Source organism: Theropithecus gelada, chromosome 10 (genome assembly GCF_003255815.1).
Source record: "Theropithecus gelada isolate Dixy chromosome 10, Tgel_1.0, whole genome shotgun sequence".
Classification (NCBI taxonomy): domain Eukaryota; kingdom Metazoa; phylum Chordata; class Mammalia; order Primates; family Cercopithecidae; genus Theropithecus; species Theropithecus gelada.
In genome coordinates this window covers 3,708,497-3,731,609 of record NC_037678.1, presented here as the reverse complement: position 1 = coordinate 3,731,609, position 23,113 = coordinate 3,708,497, and the positions used below count along the sequence as shown (strand labels likewise).

The 23,113-nt window shown below is 45.8% G+C and overlaps 1 protein-coding gene across 3 annotated transcripts in view; it reads left to right on the top strand.

Moving 5' to 3' along the window:
- Nucleotides 1–23,113, top strand: part of TBC1D22A (TBC1 domain family member 22A) — a 408,925-nt gene that overhangs the window by 94,025 nt on the left and 291,787 nt on the right. The window lies entirely within an intron of this gene.

Here is a 23,113-nt window from a genome sequence, read left to right as displayed (position 1 = left end):
TTTGCTCTGCTGCCGTCTCGCCATCCAGGAAGCACCATCCAGACTGAAATCCCTGCTGCCCCTGGGTGGGGCTGCTCAGCCCTCCTCAGCTCTGACCCAAAAGCTGCACATCAAAGCCCATCATCGCTGTAGTCCCACAGCAAAGGGCCTCTGTTTCCGAGAGCTGCCTTCTGAGAAGGTAGTTGGGCTTATAAATGTCCTTAAAACATCCTTATTCTAGACTCTTTTTAGACATCTTTATTGAGATGTAATTCACGTACCATAGAGTTCACCATTTAAAGTGTACAATTCAATAGTTTTTAGTGTGTTTGCAGAGTTGTGTGACTGTCATCACAGTCAATTTCAGAACAATTTCATCACCTCACAAGGAAACCCTGTACCCATTAGTAATCGTTCCCCACTCCTCCAGCCCTTCCCCCTGTCCCAGGCAACCAGGAGTCTGCTTTCTGTCTCTGTGGATTCGTATAAGTGGAATCACACAATCTGTGGCCTTTGAAACTGGCTCGCCGTTCCCTTCATGGGGCTGTCAAGGCTCATCTGGGTTGCAGCACGCCTGCTTCATTCTTTTTTGGCCAAATGAGATTCCATTGAATGGATATGCTGTGTTTTATTCATCCACTGTTAGTGAATGGACATTTGGGGTGTTTCCACTTTTGGACTATTATGCAGACTGCTGCTATGGACATTCATACACACATTTTTGCAGTCATGTTTTCCTTTCTCTCGGGGATATACCAAGGAGTGGAGCTGCTGGCTCACGTGGTAACTCCATGGTGAACCTTGCGAGGAGCTGCCAGACTTTCCTGCAGCTGCCGCAGCGTTTTACCTTCCCACCAGCAATGCACGAGGACTCTGGTCTTCCCACATTTAAACATTGTCGCCGTCCTCTTGTGATCCCACATTTAAACGTTGTTGCCATCCTCACGTGAAGGGGTATCTCATTGTGGTTTTGAGCTCCCGGATGGCTCTTAAGTTTGAGAATCATTTCCCATGCTTATTGTCTGTCTGTATATCTTCTTTGAAGCAATGCCTATTCATACCCTTTGCCCAGTTTTAATTGGATTACTCATGTTTTTGTTACTGATATCCAAGACTCTTGACACTCAATACTGGTTTTTTTATTTTTTTTATTTTTTTTATTTTTTTAGTTGGCTGCCGTGAGCACCAGGCTGGTGGCAGCCGACAGCAGGCCCGCCGCCCTGGGCCAGCAGGCTTTGTTTCTTGTGGCGAACACCCCTTCCCCCAGCTCTGATCCATGTGTTTCTCAGGGATGACTGAGCTGGGCCTCAGAGCCACGTTCCATGTTTATGATGAAGTAGTCGCGGGAACGCACGCCATCCGTGTCCCTGCAGAGGCGCCTGCAGGCGTTCCCGATGCTTCCCCGCTGACTGTGGGAGGAGACCTCGCTCCTACAGAAGAGCAGGTGGACCGAGGGGGAGCGCTGAGCGATGCGCTGGCCGGCGTGCTTCAAGCGCTTCTTGGGAGAGGTGGCCTCGGCCATTCCAGATGGAAGGGCTAAGGAGAGGGAGGACACCCACCGCCGAGTAGGGTAGAGGAGTTATTCTCCTAATAGGATTTGTTTTTCCTGCTATGATTTGGGTGCGTTCACTGTGGTAAATTACTAAAAATAAAAGAATTCTACGTGCGTTGCACATGACTGTTAAAACTAGCAAATTCAAGCAAAACAAAAACAAATGATGAGAAAAAAAAGGCCCACGTGCCCGCGCGGACCAGAATCCTTTTAGATAGAAGTCTGCGCTGTGCTGTACCCCTTCCTGGCTCTGGCACGGCCGGCGTCTTGTGGTGACATCTGTCCTAGAGACTGGCTCTGGGACCACTGAGGGAGGGTCCTGCTGCCAGATGGGTCTCCTGGAGCAGTGAGCAGGTCAGGCCATCTCGGGCTCGAGTGTAAATTACATGAGTGTTTCCTGTGGCAGTGAGTGGGGGTTACAGGGTGTGGGGCAGAGGGAGAAGGTGCACATCAGCTTCCACTTCCTTTGGGGGAGGCTCTGCTCGTTCTAAGAAGCTCTTTTGGTGAAGGCACATTTGAAAACAGATAATAAATTAAATTTTTTTTTTTTTTTTTAAAGACAGGGTCCAGCTCTGTTGCCCTGGCCAATCTTGGCTCACTGTCTCTGCCTCCCGGGTTCAAGCCATTCTCCTATCTCAGTCTCCCAAGTAGCTGGGACTGTGTGTGCGCCACCATGCCTGGTTAATTTTTTTATTTTTTGTAGAGACGGAGTTTCACCCTTTTGCCCAGGTTGGTCTGGAGCTCCTGGGCTCAAGCGATCCACCGTGCCTCGGCCTCCCAAAGTGCTGGGATTATAAACTCAATTTTTAGAATTGTGTTTTGTCTCACATAAAATGACTTAGTTAATCGTAGGACAGTTTCTAGAATAAAATATGTCCCTGTTTTACTTTTTCATTCCTTTTAAAACATTCGTCTATTCGGGTTTTAAAAATCTAATAGCATGGCCAGCGTCTAGCGCAGGCGGCCTCACTGTGTGTTTTACCTGTGGCTTGCAGGTTTCTGTCCTCTGTGAGCAGCCCAGATGGCCGGAGACCCCAGGGGGCCTCCCCTTCATTCAGAACTTGCAGGATTTTGGGAGTGGATGGCCTGGCTTCTCCTGTGGTTCTTGAATTTGTCTCTGAGGACGTTGCATCCTCAGATTCTGTCTCTCACTGGGGTGGCCACCTGGGCCCACGGTGCCCATGTTCTACTGGCCAGAATTGTGCACCTCCCAGGAGAGGGAGGAGGGCAGCTATTGCCCTCACCTCACGCCCACCTGCTCAGAACCCATGGGCAAACTCAGAATTGTGTATCCCGGCCGCGCTGGGGCTCTGAGCAGTCGTTTCGGCGTGGCTGACAGTGAGGTGGGAGGTGGGCTTCCTCAGCCCGCTCGGCTTCTCTCTGGCTGTGGCGGTGTTGACCCAGTTTGACTCTGACTTTTCACCTTGGCCTAAGGATCCCATGAGAACATGTGTGGAAGGCACAGAGCACAGTCCCTGGCCCTGTTTGTCCCTTCCTGTGCTTCTGGGAGGGACTGAGCATGTGGTGTCAGGACAGCATACTGGGGCCTCTGTGTGGCCTCCTTGGCCTTGTGGCTTCAGGCAAGTGGCTGCACTCCCCTGGCCCTCAGTGATGACATTGATGTATTCGTGAGTGGATGTGAAGATTGGCTGGAACGGTGTATCATTCATGCATTAGTGAGTGGATGTGAAGATTGGATGAACAGTGGATGGAACCTGGCCCACAGCAGGTGCTCAGTGAATGTCAGCTTTTGTTCCCCAGCTCCGTGAGGTCTTCTCGCTCTTAGCACCCCCTGGGGTGCCTGGCCCTCACGAAATGGGTCCTCTGTAAATCGTGGGTGTGTGAAGTTGACAGTGGCCCAGGGAGGCTGTGGGCAGGAGAGGCTTGAATGGTTGCAGATGGAGGTGCTGGTGGTGGAATTGGCAGTGAGATGAGATTTGGAGATTTTCTCTTGCCACCGGCCTTCCTCAGTCCTCTCTTACTTCTGTTCTTAGGGCATGTATGCATGCTTGTCTCTGTGGCTTGTCCAGAGCCTGCCACCTTGGTTGAAAATGGCTCCCGAGTCCATTCTCCCAGTGAAGCACCTGCTTCCACTCAGTGCTGTTCAGCCCCGGGAACCAGCCAGTGAGAGCGGGGCTGTGGGAATTGGCTGTTTGGAGACAGGGTGGGAGTGCTGCAAGCTGAGGGTCTGCAGGGGTGGGTGTAGGGGGTTTCCCATCCAAGGCAGCAGCCCAGAAGGGTGGTGGATCGCCTGCTGTGGCCATAGAGAAGCAGAGAGGAGGCTGTGGCAGGGCGGAGGCCCCACCCTGGGAGGTGCAGCTGAGAGGCCGGATGCTGGGGCTTTCTGGAATGGAGGGGACCTCTGATTCTGGGATGCAGGACTGGGGAGCATGGGAGGAAAGGGGACAGTCTCTTGAAGAGGCACCGTGGACCCACTTTTAGAAATTTCTAAATTGAAATTTCTGTTTTAGAAATTCTGCCTGTAGGTAGAGTGCCTCTGGTCCATGGGCTTCCAAAGCATCTTGCCCAGGTTTTACCACTGCAGTTGCCATAGTCTGCACAGGGTAAGCGTGGCATGGCTGCCCCAGCAGGAGCTGCCCTCCTGGAGGAGTGGAGCAACTCTCACTTCTCTTTCTGTGGTCACACTGGTCACAGGTTAGGTGCCCACAGCATGCGCCCCGTCCTCCCAGGGCCTTGAGTCTGATGGGCACCCATGACAAGCAGCCAGGAGGTGGCTCTCCAGGTGGTCGCTCTCCAAGACAATGTGAGGAGGAGCTGGAGGCTTCATGGAGGAGATGATGTTCCAAGAATGAGCAGGGCTTGCCTCGGAGGGAGGGGGAGGGGCAGGAGACGTACAGAAATGCCAGTAGTAAATTCGGAATGTCTCTTCTGATCACGCACTGCATTGGTGACACAGGTGGTGCATACTAATTCCAACTGACCAAGGAACAGAAGCCACCTGAGCAGTGAGCTCAGAGCCCTGCTCCCTTTGATCCCGTTTCTTTCAGGCTGGCTGGGTTCTGACTGGTCAGGATAAGTTGGTCTATTTGGTATCTCAGCAACTAGCCACCTCTAGTATTTAACCTTGTCATTTGATGTACTTTCTTGGTCATTGTGTTTATCCCAATTAGGATTTAATTAGAGCCCCATAATGGGGTTTTAAAAGTGTTTTGGAAACCAAAGGGGTCATGCGATATGATTCTACACAAAACAAAAGCATTTCTGTCATTCAGGAGCCTCATTCAGCCCCCACGTCTCTCTCAGCTTTTCCCTTAAAATGCCTCCTTCCCCCAGCCTGGGCTGCACCTGCCTCTGGCCTGCGTAGCTTTCTCAGACGCTCCCCCTCCATGATTCTGTCTGCTGGCCTCACGGACATCTCTTATTTCCAGAGGCATAGAGCCTCCTCTGCGAGGCCTTTTCTAGCTCAGCATTTAGCATTGTACGAGGCCTCTCGACTTGTCCCTGGGCCCCCTCCTTGTGTTTATTCACTCAGGTAGCTGTTTGCCTCCCTGGGGTTCAGCACAGCACATGGCCTAGAGGAGCGTTTGTCCAACACCTTTTCGGACAGTCCTGATGCCTCCACGTGCATATTCCTTCCTATTTGTAACCAGAAGCTGCCTGAAATTACACACACACCTCCCCCCCCCGCCAACTTTCAAATAAAAGAAGAAGTTAAAGCTAGAGAAGTTATTTTGAAAAACTCTGTTATGTTAATGGTAGGAATTAAGGGTCACGAAGCCTAGACTCCGATAACTCTCTAGAAAAGCTGCCAGGTGACGAGCATCCATGGCTCTCTAACGGTCCTGCGGTGGAACCAGAGACAGAGCAGCCACCATCCCTTGCTGCGGTTTGGCCTCCAGGATCCTGCAGAAAGAACACCTTCCGAAAGGCTCATTTAACTGTATCACCTGATCGGGGAAAACCAGTTTCCCTCCTAGCTCTGTCTGTGGAAATGAAACCTTGTTGAAATCTGCCAAAGGCTGGAGAGGAAAAGAACAGACGTATTTCTCAGGTCTGCTGTACTTTCCCCTCTGACATTCAGCCTTCTGCACAAACAAATTGGTAAGGAGCACACAATTCAGCAGATAAATGTTGAAACATCGTCTTCTGGATTGGTGGTTTTCTCTTGCCCCCTATTTTCACCTAAGAAGAAACATAGCCTTTTTCAGAAAGTTAATTATTCCATTTTGAAAGCCTGAGGGCGATGGGGGTGTAGTCTGCTTCTAGGTGTACCTGCACTGTTTTGGGGACCTGAGGGGGTACTGTGGGCAGCTCCTGGCTGGATGGATTCCCACCTCTGTTGCAGGACAGTGCCCGGCCCATACCGAGTTCATCCTGTGTGTTGAGTGTTGGCGGCGCGACTAACTGAGTGAGTGAGTGAGTGAGTAACTCAGGCCTAGGGGTTTGCTGGCTCCCATTTGGGCTCTGCCGTTTCTGGTTGTTATGAGCGTCCCATTACTGTGCTTGACTTTCACCTCCCAAGTCACCCAGCAAGACCTGTGGCATCTGTCCAAATACTGGTGGTGTTCTCACCGAACCCACACCAGGTCATACCTCTGAAATCTTTGCCAAACGTCTGTCTCCCAATCCCCATCGTCTCCTCAGCACCTGTGTGTATAAATCCAGGTAGTTGGCACTTGTTCCAGCCTCTCTGTAGGATCCAGGCCCTGCCTTCCTCTCCAGTCTTGTTTCTTGCAGGCACCCCCCATCTCCACCCTCTGGATGGGTGCACTGTGTTAAGCTCTTGCAGTGACGGCCAGATGTTTTATTGCTTCACACTCTGTGCTTCTATTTGTGCTGCTTCCTCTCTAGCTGCAGTGTCCTTGACATATACCTTACTTGGTTAGTTTTAGGTCAGATATTTATTTTACAAAGTCATTTATGTACCTGGTTTTAAAAATGGAGTAGTGTAGGTTGACCATCCATAATCCAAAAATCTAAAATCTGAAATGCTCCAAAGTCTGAAACGTTTTGAGCACTGATTTGACACCACAGGTAGACAATTCTTCACCCGATCTTATGTGAAATCACATGTGAACTCTTAGGTGCACAACACACAGTTTATCAGTATCCCCAAGGGAAATGAGAGCCTTCCAGCCCCTTCAGCTGTGATGTGTCTTGTCTGCGCACGTCCAGGTTCCCCTGCACAGGCATGTCCACAGGGGGTAATAAGACCACACTTGTGCATTGGACACACCAAGGGCCGGTTCCCCCTGAAGCCCCCCATGAGCGAGGCCTTTGTGCATTACTCACTGTGGCTTTTTGCTTATTCTTTGTTCTGGGGCGTAAAGATACTATTGAAAATGCCAAAAAAGACCTGTAGATACCCCTGTGGGTAACAGTGATAAGAACAAGGAGCATTGATGTTTATCTGTAGCACAGAAAAGTCAGGCTGTTGGAGAAACTGGACTGTGGTATAAGTGAAACGTCTTACCCAAGAGTGTGGTGTTGGAATGACCACCATATGGGACCTGAAGAATCAGAAGGAGAAACCGTTGAAGTTCTGTGCCAAAATTGATGGATAGAAGTTAATGAAAAATTAAAAACCAGTGCATAAAGCCAAAAAATAAAGATCTTTTAACATTTTATTTTATCTATTTTTTGAGACTGAGTCTCACCCTGTCACCCAGGCTGGAATGCAGTGGCATAATCTTGACTCACTGCAACCTCCTCCTCCTGGGTTCAAGCGATTCTCCGGCTTCAGCCTCCCGAGTAGCTGGGACTACAGGCGCGTGCCACCCTGCTTGGCTAATTTTTGTATTTTAGTAGAGATGGAGTTTCACCATGTTGGGTCAGTTTGGTCTTGAACTCCTGACCTCAAGTGATTGGCCCACCTCGGCCTCCCAAAGTGCTGGGATTACAGGTGTGGGCCACCGTGCATGACCCCAAAAATGAAGATCTTGATTGTGTATTGAGAGAGTGAATCCATCAGCATCACAGTGAACACATCCACTTAACAATACTTACCTGTCAAGCCGCAAGCAAAGCTCTCTCGCCGTGAACTAAAAGTTAAAGGGAACTGTGACGCTTGTGCAGGCTGGTTGCAGAAATTAAGACTAGATAAGGCATTACATGTTTAAAAGTTTGTGCTGATCACGAAGCGGTGGAGAAATTCCTTAGTTTGCCAAGATCATCTCTAATGAGACGCTGATGCCGGAACAAGTCTGTAGTGCTGATGAACCATCATTGCTTTGGTGTTCTTGCCCCAGAAAGATACTGACGACAGCTGATGAGACAGCCCCTTCAGGAATTCAGGATCCTGGGACAGAATCACTGTGCTGGGACGTGCTAATGCAGCAGGCATGCGGAAGCGTAAACTTGCTGTGATCCGCAAAAGCTTGTATCCTTGCTGTTTTCAAGGAGTGGATTTCTCACCAGTCCTTTATTATGCTCACACAAAGGCATGGATCACCAAGGACATCTTTTCTGATTCACTTCACAAACGTTTTGTATCCGTGGCTTGTGCTCATTGCAGGGAGCCTGGACTGGATGATGACTGCAGGATTTGTCATTTCATGACAGCTGTTCTGCTTCTTCTCCAGCTGAAATTCTCAACAATAGTAATGTTTATGCCATGTATTTCCCCCGAGATCTGACTTTATTAATTCAGCCACATGACCAAGTATTTGTAGATCAATGAAGAATCGATATCCAAACACTTTCTCAGGCCGCATGTCAGTGGCAGTGAACAGAGGCGGCGTGGGTTTGGAAGGTTGTCCAAAGGAGTTTAGCACGAAGGATGCTGTATCTGCTGCTGCCAGCACTTGGAACACAGTGACAAAACAAACAGCTGTGCATGCCTGACACAGTCTCTGGGCTGTGACTGTGTGTTCAGTGATGATGATGAACAAAGTGGTGACTTTGAAGGATTCTGCGTGTCAAGCGAGACAAAAGTGATGTCTGACCTCCTTACATACACCTTCAAGGTTCATCAGAAAGCTGGAAGAAGTGGATATCAAAGAAGTCCTCAACGTGGATAAATGAGGTACCAGTTGTTAACCATTGGAAGAAGTGGATATCAAAGAAGTCCTCAGCATCGATAAATGAGGTACCAGTTGTTAACCATCAGTAGATGTTGAAATAGCAAAAATGTTTTTGAGTCGAGGTAACTGTGATGATAGTGACGATGAAAACGATGACATTCACACTGTAGAAAAAGCACCTACAGATGACATAGGAAAATGTGCGACAGGCTTACTGAAGGGCTAGGGCAGCATGTGTTCACAGCAGAGCAAGAAATCACATCAATTTACAAAATCAAAGAGACACTTAAAAGACAAAAACTGTCGCTAATGAACAGATGACTCCAGAGGAAACATTTAAAAAACCCACCGGGCAGAATGCCTTCTCATCCCTAGAGCACTCACTTCCCGGTCCCTCAACTGCTTCTGATGTTTCTTCTCATTGAGAAAAGCAAAAAACCCGCAGTGTCCAGGAACCTTTTAATGGAAACCCAGTACCGTAGATGGAGACTGGAAGCCGCCATTGTTTGTTGCCGCTGTTGCTTCGCAGTGGACGCGGGTGTTTTGGGGAGGCTGCCGTGGCGCTTAGCTACTCTGAACAGTTTTTTTCACTGTATTAATGGTAGGTCATATTTTTTATTGTTAAGTACTTATGTGGGAATAAGTGTAAGAAAATGATTGCTTATTGGTAGCGTGTAAATTTAGAGTCGGGAATGACGGTGGTGCCAGACGACCACAGATTACCCTCACGGGTGACTGAGATAGTGACACCTTGGCTTCTAGGTGGTTCGGTATACACACAGGCAAAATTATTTTAAAAATGTATGAAATCACCTTGAGGCTATATGTGTAAGGTATATATGAACCATAAATGAATTTTGTGTTTAGATTTAGGTCTCATCCCCAAGATATCTCATTATATATATGCACATATTCCAAAATCTGGAAAAAACCCAGAATTTGAACACTTGGGATCCCAAGCTTTTTGGATAAGGGAGACTCAACAGGCACTATAAGATTTGCACTGGAAAGGGTAGTCCGCCGTCCCCACCCTTCCTCATCCCTGCCTTCCGTCTCTGAGACGAGGCTGTGATTGTACCTCTTGGCTGTTGCTGCTGGTACTGGTCTTGGTATTTCTAAATACTGTGGTAATTTTGCAGATTTTTACAGTTTAGCCGTATTTATTAACTTTCTACTCTGAAGCAGAGGGTTTAACTCTCTTACCGTGCTTCTTCCTCTTCTCCTTCCCCATTCTCTCAGTTTAATTTTTGATGACATTGGGATTCATTGTTTGTGATGTGATAACTCTAACTCTGGTTCGTGACTGAGTACCTGTCACGTATAACTTGTTTTATCCTAAAGTTGTTCATTTGCGGGGTGAGGTAGGGGGAGCTCACTGTGTGGGTGGGAGTAGGTGGGCTTGCTCCTGTGTTCTGCTCCAACACAGCCCTTTCTAGGGGTTCTTTGTCCTCAGTTGGCCGCTCCCTGTTGTCGTCCCCTTGTCAGGCTGTTGTCCGTGCTGCTGCGCCGCCTCCCACTACTGTGTCTGCTGTCCGTCTTTCAGATTTCTGCTGACATTTCTTTTCTGCCTCCTTTACACCCTTGTCCTTGTTTATGACATTGTTCCTTTACTGCCCTGTTGGTGAGAATTAGGGGAAGTAGAGATAAATCTGTGCTTCGCTTAGCTTCAAGATGGCTCTCCAGTAGCAGCTCATGGAGAATCTTTCCTGATGTCCCCTTCTTCAGAGAAGAGACCACCCCTCTGGTGACTCACTGTACCTTGCATTCCTTTCTCTCATAGTCCTGGTGAACAGTGATTTCACTGGATAGGTTTCTTCTTGCTATTTGACAGTGAGCCCCTTGAGGGAGGGAACTGGGTTTAATCACTCCCTTGGAGGCTAGTTCAGGGCCTGGTCTGTGGTGAGTGTTGATTGGCACCTGCCAATGGGATGGATTAATGTGTGGGTGGACTCGGCCTGGGGAGCATCTCAGTGGCTTTGCCCAGAGGCAGCTTACACAGGGGGCGTGCTCAGCAAGTGCTGGCCACATGGAGTTGATCTGTGAGGCTCCCCTGCATGTGGCTTTAGGAACAGCACATATGCATATTTTTGTAGACCCTCCTTATGCTGGTGACACTCAGCTTTTAGTCTAGAACCACATGTAAGCCTAAGTGCAGTGCACATGCATTTCTTACTATTGTTCAGTGTTTCTCCCAGATTTTATTATTACAAAAGGTTTTAAAAATCATAATTAAAAGCAGTTAATAAGAAATGAATCTTAAAGAAGTTTAAATGATGGGTTGATTTTTCTGTTATTCTTGGCTTTTCAGAAAAAAGGTGCTTATAATTAGGAGTTCTTTGCATATACCATTTTGTGACAGATTTCTGGTTCAGTCTCAGATGTGATATTTTACATCCAATTAGAATGAATGAGTCCCAATTGCTTTATGGGTTGGGTTCACAGAGTGTGCTGAATAACTGCATCTGTCAGCATAACAGAAGCGTGCTCTTGCATTTGTATATTATGTCACAGTTCACAAATGTTTCCCCATGTATTGTCTCTTTGTTCTTTGTAAAAATTATGTGACTTAATCAAGGCAGGTGTTTTTATTTGTCCTGTGTTTCAGTGGAGGAAACTGAAGCTCGACAGATAAAGGGGACTGTCCAGAGCCTCCAGATAGTTGTTGGCCAAGCTGGTCCTTGAACCAGGTGCACTGAACCCACAACCAGTGTTTGTCACTCTACGCTCTGCTCTCTCTCTGCTCGCTTTAGAGTTAGCGCTTGGTAATTTCCTCTTGAGAAGTAAAGCTTTCACAGTGCAGATGAGCATGGAATTGTGATTTTGGTGGTGTTTTCCTGAAAATATTCCAAAGTTTCAGTTCTCAGAAAGGAAATCCACTGTTGTAGGAGAAATGGTATTTATTTCTCATTTACTTAATCTCATTCATTTTCTACCTATGTAAGTATTTCTTACATTTTAGTTTTCTGTCTCAGAGCACTTATGATTTTACTGCTTGACTGTATGAAACTTTAGAGACAGAAAGCTGAAAGGAAGGCCGTGTTAGTCTGTTGCATGTTGCTCTAACAGAATAGCACAGACTGGATAATCTATAAGCAACAGAAATTCCGTCTCTCCCAGTTTTGGAGGCTGGGAGGTCTCGCATCAAGGCTCTGGCATCTGGTGAAGGCTTGCTTGCTATGTCATCACATGGTCAAAGGCAAAGGGCAAAACGGGACAAAATCTACGTCCTCATGTGACAGAAGAGCAGAAGAGGGCAAACCTACTTTTGGGAGCCCTTTTATAATGACCTTAATGCAGTCACGAGGGTGGATTACTCATGCCCTAAACACCTTCCCACAAGGCCACCTCCTAACACTGTTGCACCGGGGATTAACCAGGGATTAACTTTCCAACACATGAATTTTTGGAGGGACAAAAACATTCAAACCATAACAAAAGCCAGACACACATGTTTTAAACATAAAGACAGGCAGTTGAAATAAAAGAGTAGAAAAAGATATGTCATGCAAGCTCTAATCACAAGAAAACGAATTTGCTTATAATTACATCAGGAAAAGTAGACCTCAAGACAAAGAGTTGTATTAGAGACAAAGAGGGATGTTTCATGATGATGAAAGGATCAATTCATTAAGTAGAGAGATGAATCCTAAATGTGTATGCGCCAGCTTTACAATGCATGAAGCAAACATTGACAGCAATAAAGAAAGAAATAAACAAGTTTACAATCCTAGGCAGAAAATTTAACAGCCCTCTGTGAGTAATTAAAACAGCAGGTAAATTAAAATGTTAGTAAAAGTATGGAAGATTAGAATAACATTATCATCCAGTGGGATCTAATTGATTTATAAAATACCACATCTGCTAACTGATCATGTTAATCCTTTTCAAGGATGTGGCGCATTCACCAAGTAGATTATATGCTGGCCCCAAAAAGTTGACAGTAAATATCAAAGGGTTGAAATACCACCAAGTTCATCTGACCAAGTGCTTTAAATTAAAAATCCATAACAACAAGGTACACAGAAAATCCTCAGATAGAAATTTACCTGCATACTTCTAAACAACCTATGGGTCAAATAAATCATAAGGAAATTTTGAACTGAATGATAATGACAACACGTGTCAAAATTTGTGTGATGCACCTAAAACAGTGCCTGGAGGAAAATTTATACTTTAAATGCCTATATTAGAAAACAATAAAGGTTTCAACTTAGTATTCAAAGCTCTCATTTTAAGAAACTGGAAGAACAACAAAAACCAAGTAAAAGAAGAGAAACAATCTAAATAAGGGTGAAAAATAAATAAACTGAAAAATGGATAAACAAGAAAAGAATCACTAAAATATAAAGTTTTTTTGAAGAGACCCTTGAAAAACCTCTAGTTAGACTAATGAACAGAAAAAAAGAGAAAAAACAAATTACCAATATGAGAAATGAAAGAGGGGACATCACTACAGATCCTACAGACATTAAAAAGCTAATAAGGGAATGTTATTTACAATTTTATGCCAATAAATTCATGAAATGGAGATATTTCTAGAGAGACACAACTGAAACTAATGCAGGAAGAAATGGAGACCTTTATTATCCTTATATTGATTTAAAAAATTAAATTTGTTATACAAGAGCCTTCATGCAAGGAAAACATCAGGACCAGATGGCTTTGCTGGTGAACTCTATCAAACATTTAAAGAAGAAATAATAGCAATCCTCCAGGAACGCTTTCAGAAAAGAAAGGAGGAGTAAACACTTCTCATTTTTTTAAGGTAACATAATCCTGATATCAAAATCTTAACAAAGACATTATAAGAAAAGGGAACCTGGGACCAATATTTATGATGAATATAGACAAAAAATTCTTTAAAAACATATTAGCAAATTGACTTTTGCCTTAACCTATGAAAGAGTAACTGCCAAAGGAATTGCTCTTCTGTTATCAACAGCTAGAAAACTGGACCAGATATGTGAAACAATTGTTTTCAGATACTGGGCAACAGGCAGTGCAGGACTGTGACCCTGTGAGATAGGACATAAGTAAGGTGACCTGTATAAGGACTCAATTTGCAATTGAATGCAGTTGCCAAGCAGCAGCATAAGTGGGGGAACCCAAAGAAACCAAGCAGCTTTGCTGAGTTGAGGAATTAGGAAAGAGTTTTGAGGAGGCCGAAACAGAAATCATATATGGAGCAGAGTGTTGGAGAGGAGGGAATTGTACAGGGAGAGAACCCCAGATGTCTGCAAAGTCCTGTCAAGTCCTTGGCTGAGTATTGATCTGCTCAGGAGTAGGGTGGAATTCTATGAGCTGGGGAAAGTCACCAGAAAGCAGTGAGTTGAATAATCCCAAGAGCTGTGGGAATCGAGTGCTGGAGAGACGGCACCTGCAGGAACTTGGCAAATGAGCCACATGAACCTGAAAGACACCATTCGTGTCCCTCCAGCCCTCTCTATTGACTAGGATGAGATCGCGCCAGCTGACAAAGGAAAAGTTTTTACAAGATCCAGTTCCAGTATCACAGTGGCAATAAACTGATACCTGGGATATCTGGCATTCAGTAAAAAAGTAACTGGTATGCAATGGAACGGAAAAATATGACCCGTAATCAGAAAAAATATTAGTAATTAGAAACAGACTCATGGATCAATAATAACATTTTGAACAACCCAATAAAATATGGGTAAAGGATTTCAACATACACCTCGCAGAAAGTATAGAGATGGCCACAGTAAACACATGAAAATCTCTTCAGTGCTCAGCATCATTAATCTTCATAGAATTGCTCTATGAAATCACAATCAGATACCATTTAACACTTACTAGAATGGCTAAAATAAAAAGACTGACAACACTAAATTTTGGCCAAGATGTGGAACAATTCATACACTGCTGGTGAGAAGTGTAAAATGGTGCAATCACTTTAAAGAACCTTATGGCAGATTTATTTTAATTAATTTACTTATTTATTTTTAAGTTCAGGGATACATGTGCAGGATGCACAGGTTTGTTACATAGGTAAAATGTGTCGTGGGGTTTGTTGTATAGATTCTTTCATCATCCAGGTATTAGGCCCGGTATCCATTAGTTACTTTTCCTGATCCTCTCCCTCCTCCCATCCTCCGCCCTCCAGTAGGCCCCACAACATGTGGTATTTGGTTTTCTGTTCCTGCTGTAGTTTGGTAAGGATAATGGCCTCCAGTTCCATCCATGTCCCTGCAAAGGACATAGTCTTGTTCCTTTTTTTTTTTTTTTTTTCCGAGACAGAGTCTTACTCTGTCACCCAGGCTGCAGTGCAGTGGCACGATCTCAGCTCACTGCAAGCTCCACCCCCTGGGTTCACACCATTCTGCCACCTCAGCCTCCTGAGTAGCTGGGACTACAGGTGCCCACCACCATGCCTGGCTAATTTTGTTTTTTGTTTTTTTGTTGTTGTTGTTTTGTTTTGTTTTTTGTTTTTGTATTTTTAGTAGAGATGGGGTTTCACCATGTTAGCCAGGTTGGTCTCGATCTCCTGAACTCGTGATCTGCCCGCCTCAGCCTCCCAAAGTGCTAGGATTACAGGCGTGAACCACCATGCCTGGCCAATCTTGTTCCTTTTTAGGGCTGCATAGTATTCCATGGTGTATATGTATCACATTTTCTCTATGGAGTCTACCATTGATGGGCATTTAGGTTGATGCCATGTCTTTGCTATTGTGAATAGTGCTACAATGAACATAGGTGCGCATGTGTCTTCGTAATAGCATGATTTGTATTATTTTGGGTATATACCCAGTAATAAGATTGCTGGGTCAAATGGTATTTCTGTCTCTAGGTCTTTGAGGAATTGCTACACTGTCTTCCATGATGGTTGATCTAATTTACACTCCCATCAACAGTGTAAAGGTGTTCCTTTTTCTCCATAACCTCACCACCATTAGTAATCACGATTCTGACTGATACGAGATGGTATCTCATTGTGGTTTTGATTTGCATTTCTCTAATGATCAGTGATGTTGAGCTTTTTTTCATGTTTCTTTGGCCACAGGTATGTCTTTTTCTTTTTTTATTGAGACAGAGTCTCACTTTGCACCCAGGCTGGAGTGAGTGGTGCAATCTCGGCTCACTGCGACCTGCACCTCTTGGGTTCCAGTGATTCTCCTGCCTTAGCCCGCCAAGTATCTGGGATTACAGGTGCCTGCCACCATGCCTGGCTAATTTTTCTATCTTTAGTAGAGACGGGATTTCACTATGTTGCCCAGGCTGGTCTCGAACTACTTACCTCAAATGATCTGCCCGCCTTGGCCTCCCAAAGTGCTGGGATTACAGATGTGAGCCACTGCGCCTGGCCTTTTGAAAAGTGTCTGTTCGGCCGGGCGCGGTGGCTCAAGCCTGTAATCCCAGCACTTTGGGAGGCCGAGACGGGCGGATCACGAGGTCAGGAGATCGAGACCATCCTGGCTGACACGGTGAAACCCCGTCTCTACTAAAAAAATACAAAAAAAAACTAGCCGGGCGAGGTGGCGGGCGCTTGTAGTCCCCGCTACTCGGGAGGCTGAGGCAGGAGAATGGCGGGAACCCGGGAGGCGGAGCTTGCAGTGAGCCGAGATCTGGCCACTGCACTCCAGCCTGGGCGGCAGAGCGAGACTCCGTCTCAAAAAAAAAAAAAAAAAAAAAAGAAAAGTGTCTGTTCATGTCCTTTCCCCCCTTTTTTCTTTTTTTGAGATGGAGTCTCGCTCTGTAGCCCAGGCTGGAGTGCAGTGGCCGGATCTCAGCTCACTGTAAGCTCCGCCTCCCGGGTCCACGCCATTCTCCTGCCTCAGCCTCCGGAGTAGCTGGGACTACAGGCGCACACCACCTCGCCTGGCTAGTTTTTTTTGTGTTTTTCAGTAGAGACGGGGTTTCACCGTGTTCACCAGGATGGTCTCGATCTCCTGACCTCGTGATCCACCCGTCTCGGCCTCCCAAAGTGCTGGGATTACAGGCTTGAGCCACCGCGCCCGGCCCCTCTTTTCCCCCTTTTTAATGGGGTTGTTTTTTTCTTGTAAATTTAAGTTCCGTATAGATGCTGGATATCAGACCTTTGTCAGATGCATAGATTGCAGAAAGGCAGTTTTTAAATAAAGGGAGATGTACATCTGCCCTGTGACCTGGCAGTTCCACTCCTTCACACCTGCCTAGGAGAAATGGAGACATACAACCCACAAAACATACATCCGCAAGAGTGTTCATCGCAGCCTATTCATGGTAAAAATCACCCGGCAGTTCCACTCCTTCACACCTGCCTAGGAGAAATGGAGACATACAACCCACAAAACATACATCCACAAGAGTGTTCATTGCAGCCTATTCATGGTAAAAATTAGTAACTAACACAGAAGTCTATGAATGGGTGAATGTGTAAACAAGTTGTGGTATATTCTTAGAATACTTTTACTGCTTGTAAAGAATGAACTACTGGTACTGGCAACGTGTGTGACTCTTACACATTCTGAGCAAAAGAAATAGGACACAAAGGATATATACTGTCTGTAACGTTTATATGAATTGCAAGAACAGGCAAGTCCAGTCTATGGTGATAGATATCAGAAGGCAGTTAACTTGGAGTGGGGGCCAAGAACGATTAGAAAAGGGCAATAGACGTGTTCTATGTCTTGTCTGAGGGCAGCAATACTTTTTTTTTTTTTTTTTTTTGAGACAGACTGTCACTCTGTCACCGAGACTGCAATGCTGTGGCGTGATCTCGGCTCACTGCAGCCTCCACCTCCCAGGTTCAAGTGATTCTCCTGTCTTAGCCTCCTGAGTAGCTAGGACTACAGGTGCCAGCCACTATGCTTGGCTCATTTTTGTATTTTTAGTAGAGATGGGGTTTCACCATGTTGGCCAGGCTAGTCTGGAACTCCTGACCTCAGGTGATCCGCCCGCCTTGGCCTCCCAAAGTGCTGGGATTACAGGTGTGAGCCACTGCGCCTGGCCTAGCAATACATTTATTATATGTAAATTATACTTTGATTTCAAAATATCACACCCCACAACAAGCAAATCATTAAAGGGGAGGAAGAAAGGATGGAGCATTCTGTCCGGCACTTAACTGGAGACAGAAAAAAGCCAAGTGGTGGAGTCTGACCTTCAGGAACGCATACATTACTCCTAGGAGACAGGGCGGGTGCTCATGACACCCTCTGTCATTGGCGCTCATAGAAGAGAGAAGTGAGGGCTGTAGCTGTCAGGAAGGCATCTTAGACGTGGCAGGTCTTGCAATGGGCCCCGAGAGCTGCATGGAATTTGACCAATCGGAGATTAAAGTGGCGATGTCACAGAAACTTTGTAGTTCTGTAGAAACACCGGGGTGCGTACGGTGGAAAGTAAGTCTTCTGTCATCCCTGACTCCATCCTGGGAACCCCTCCCCAGGTGCTGCCTGTGCTTTCAGATTCTCGTATGTGCTACAGAAATCATCATTGTATTTACAGACTGTTTTCATTTTTCCCTTTTTACTTTATCATTTAGATAAACTTCGTGTCCACACAAAAAGACAGACATTCTTTTCTGCGGCAACAGTGTATTCCAGTGCATGGATCGTCTCCCTATTCATGGGCATTTTAAAATACGGCATCACTCAAATGAACAGCCTTGTGCATAGCCTTTGCATTCCTTTGCAAATCTCTCTGTAGAACAGGTTTCTTAAAAGTTGCTGCGCAAGGCCGGGCGCGGTGGCTCACGCCTGTCATTTCAGCACTTTGGGAGGCTAAGGTGGGCGAATCACCTGAAGGTCAGGAGTTCGAGATCAACCTGGTCAACATGGCCAAACCCCGTCTCTACTAAAAATACAAAAATTAGCTGGGCACAGTGGCACTTGCCTGTAATCCCAGCTACTCGTGAGTCTGAGGCAGGAGAATCGCTTGACCTTGGGAGGCAGAGGTTGAGGTGAGCCGAGATTGCGCCACTATGCTCTAGCCTGAGGGACAGAGCGAGATTCCATCTCAAAACAAACAAACAAACAAACAAACAAACAAAAAGAACAAAAAAACCTTGCTGCTTAAAGGTTATATACTTTTGAAATTTGACCAACAAAAAATCTATGCCAATATATGCTTTTACCAAACTGTGAGAGAGTGGCTGTTTACCCAAAGTCTTATCAGTATTGGGCACTATCATTCATTAAAAATGTTATCCAGCTTATTTTTGACAGATTTCTTGTTTTAATTTGTTGTTTGATCACTATTGAGGTGATGTGTCTTTTCTTTTTTTTAAAAGACAGGGTTTCACTCTGTTGCCCAAGCTGGGGTGCAGTGCAGTGATCATGGCTCACTATAGCCCCAATCTCCCGGGCTCCACTGATTCTCCCACCTCAGCCTCCTGAGTAGGTGGGACTAGACGTGCACACCATCATGCCTGGCTAATTTTTTTTTTTTTTTTTTTTTTTTGTAGAGACTGGGTTTTGCCATGTTACCCAGGCTGGTCTCAAACTCCCGGGCTCAAGTGATCCGCCCGCCTCAGCCTCCGAAAGTGCTGGGATTGCAGACGTGAGCTGCTGTGCCCAGCCTGAGGTCATATGTCTTTTACACAATATGTTTACTAGCCATTTCCATTTCCTCTTCTGTGTATTTTCCAGTTTTCGTTGGCTGTTCATCGTCCTACTTTACTGTGTGCTCTTTGTATATTAGTGATGCTAACCTTTTTATATATGTTGCATGTATTTTTCAGTCTGTTATTTGTTGGTTGCATATCAAAAGTCCTTCACTGTACAGTCATTTCCAATCTTTTATGTAGTTAATTTGTTAATACTTTTATTTATAGTTTCTGAGATTTATGTCTTGCTTAGGAAGTCCCTTCCCCCACCAGGATAGTTTTTCCTAGTGTTTTCACTCTTTCCTTGACACACAGACACACACTCATCCGCCCACCTGTTTAGATCTGTAAGCATCTGGAATTGTGTATGGTAAGATATATGGTCGAATTTCCAGATACCATATTGTATGACCATCGTTGGTTGACTGCCCCCTGATTTGAAATGCTATTTTTTTGTGTGTGTGTGACGGAGTCTCGCTCTGTCTCCCAGGCTGGAGTGCAGTGGCGCGATCTTGGCTCACTGCAAGCTCCGCCTCCCGGGTTTACGCCATTCTCCTGCCTCAGCCTCTCGAGTAGCTGGGACTACAGGCGCCCACCACCTTGCCCGGCTAGTTTTTTGTATTTTTTAGTAGAGACGGGGTTTTACCGGGTTAGCCAGGATGGTCTCGATCTCCTGACCTCGTAATCCGCCCGTCTCGGCCTCCCAAGGTGCTGGGATTACAGGCTTGAGCCACCGCGCCCGGCCGAAATGCTATTTTTATCATAACTAAGTGCTCATAAATACATAGGCTTGATTTTGAACCATTCATTCTGTGTCCTTGATTTCTTTGTCTTAGTCTGTCTCTCTGAACCCTATTGTCTTAATTCCCGTAGCTTCATTATATGTTTTTCTTATCAGTTAATGTGAGTTTCTTCACATTATTCCTTTTGGGAATTTTATTGGCTCTTCTTATGCCAATCAAATTCCAGGTAAACTTAGGGTCAACTTACCAAGTTTCAGAACACATAAATATATCCCGTTGGAATTTTGATTGGGTTTGCATTGAACTTGACGATTTCTAAAGTGACACCTGACAGCATTGTAATTTTGAGTCTTAGATCCATGTATTCTATTTAGTCTGTTGTTTGAGTCTTCTTGCTTTCAGCTCCCAAATATCTCCTTGGTCATTGCTTTACTTTCACTGCCATCATCACCCCTACACTGGGCTTGTGAAGTAGTCCATTGAGTGGTCTCCTTATGACCACTCTTGGCCCCCCAGTCTCTTCTCCAGGATAATCCAGGCTTTGCATTAGCTGTTCCCTGGGCTTTGACTACTCCCCTGCTGGCCTCACTCTTCACTCAGTTCATTTCCCCTCATTCTTAGATCTTATCCCCATTGTCATTTCCTCAAGGAAACCTCCCTGACCTTCCTAACAAGGTACAATTCCCCATTTACGGTTTCAGGGCACCCTTTGCCTCTTCATCTGAGCACTCAGGGTAGCTGTAAGTTTACTTTGCTCTTCCTTGGAATGGGAGGTGAACTCTAAGCACAGGTGAACTCTCTAGGCACAGTTAAGCTCTGTAAGCACAGGTGCGCTCTCTTAAGCACAGGGCGGATCTGGAAGCCCAGGGGACTCTCTAAGCCAGGCAGGCTGTCCAGCACAGGGGTCTGTGTAGGCACGGGGACTGTGTTTGGTGTTGCTCACATTTGTAATTCCCCTACTCCCCCTGGCCCAGAGGAAGAGCTTCGTAAATGCAGGTTGGTGTCAGTGAGCATGGTGTTTCCTCCTATTTATGTAAGTGTTCAAGTGAACACTTGTAGTTTTCTTCGTGAGGTCTTGTACAGTTCTTGTTAAGTTTATGCCATGTTATTTTCTTTTTGCTGGCAGAGGAGGGCTATTGATTTTTGAATGTTCCTGTATTTGGCCATCTTGCTTATCTCAGAACTCCGTTTCCTGCCATTCTCTCGGTTCTGCGTCTGTCTCTGTTGGCGTCATTCCTCAGGCTGGTTGGGTGCAGATGGTTGCAGCAGTTCCGACCCCCACATCTGACCCTGGTAGCTTTCAGTGGAAGAGGAGTGGGTTGCCTCCAGGAACTTCCCAAGAACCCGGCGGAGTGTTCTCAGAAGCCCTCAGCTGTCTGTGCTCAGTGGCTTAAGTAGGGGCCTAGGCCCTTTGCTGACTCAGCCATTGGTGAGGTGTGGCCTAGCTCTGCAGGGCTCCAACCAGGCCCACCTGTGGGTTCAGCGGCCTCTGGGCTGAGTCCCCACCCACAGGGCTGCTGCAGGGAGGTGTGAATACTTCGCAAAGCTGGGATTCTGCTAGAAAGATGCACCAAACACCTCTGAGGATGGTCATGTGGCTTCCCTGTCAACCCCATTCAGCATGTCGGTAAAGCTACAAGATTTCCCGACGTTGAACCGTCCCTCCTTCATTCTTTACGTGTATTATTCTTTGACTATCCTGCTGCTGTGCTTTGATCTCCTAAGGTTTTACTTTGGATCTTTTTGTCTGTATTCAGAAGTGAGATTTGTCTGTGCTACAAAAGTCTTTCTAAGAATGGAAGGGACGTAGTGGAAAGACCCTGGTATTGAAGGTTGCTTAGCTCCTGTGTGACCTTGGTCAAGTCACTTAACCTCTCTGAGACTATTTCTTTCGTATACAATAGTGATCACAGCCCTAAGTAACACAAGCTTGTTTTGAGGATCAAATGAGATAAGACGTATGAAAGCTCTCTTTTAACACCAAAGCTTGAGCAGAGTTAGAGCCTTGTCTCATTATGTAGATTCAGGATTTTTGAATTTTTGTGAATTTCTTCCAGTGAGGAGAGAGGTTCAGAGAACGTTAACAAATAAGTTTCCTCTCAGCTTTTCCTCATAAACCATAATCAGAAAACCAGAGTTATGCTGAGGGAGAGGCACTGGGAACATGGTTGGTAAACATTACATTATTGGTGTTCAGATATGAGGTTCCTGCTTTTCATAATATCCTTAGGGTACTGGGGAAGATTTGATATTTTCTGAGATTGCTGTAAAATGCAAGTTATTGCTGCGACTGTCGCCCAATTATTCTGTACTTATTTTACTTAGACTTTAGTAATTGGAAAAAGATTAGATGTCAGGACTTTGTATTTTGTTGATTATATTAGCAAAGTCTTCTCTTTAATCATTTCTTTTATTCCTGTTATTAATCATTAGCTCCAAGCTGTTAGGAGAAGAACCTAATGGTAGATTCCTAACTTAAAGGAAAGAAATAATTACTTGAGTTTCCGTGGGATTGGGCAAGTGTTGCTATACCTAGACATTGAAATAGATTCTCCCGCCCTTCAGGGCATGGGAATGAGACACTCAAGGAGACTCAGAAGGTCGATGGAATGCGGGGCCCACATCCTTACCCCTCTGCCCCGATGCTTGTCCTTCCCTGCCCTTGGAGGTGCTGGACCTTGCTCCAGGACCCCTCTGCCTCTGGCCAGCCCCTCCCCTCTCGTGATTTTTTCTACTTGTGGGTATTTGTAAAGCCTCATTGACTTGTATTAGACTACCTTGAAGACTTTGTCTGTGTAGAATATGGCCACATCCTTAATTAATGGTGTATAAAGACAAACTTATCTCCGTGAAACGATTTCTTTCAAAACCAGTAGTGAGAAAAAACGGCATCATATAGGTATGCTTAAATAGTAAATGGAAAGTGAGATGGATGAAAGAAAGGAAAACCAATTAACATGATCAGGTTGTGGTAAAAGCCTTCAGGAGAGAGAGGGAGGTGGGAGGGAGAGAGAGAGAGAAGGAGGTGGGAGGGAGAGAGAGAGAGAAGGAGGTAGGAGGGAGAGAGAGAGAAGGAGGTGGGAGGGAGAGAGAGAGAGAAGGAGGTAGGAGGGAGAGAGAGAGGAGGAGGTGGGAGGGAGAGAGAGAGAGAGAGAAGGAGGTGGGACGGAGAGAGAGAGAAGGAGGTGGGAGGGAGAGAGAGAGAAGGAGGTGGGAGGGAGAGAGAGAGAGAAGGAGGTGGGAGGGAGAGAGAGAGGAGGAGGTGGGAGGGAGAGAGAGAGAGAGGGGGGGGGGAGGGAGAGGGAGAGAGAGA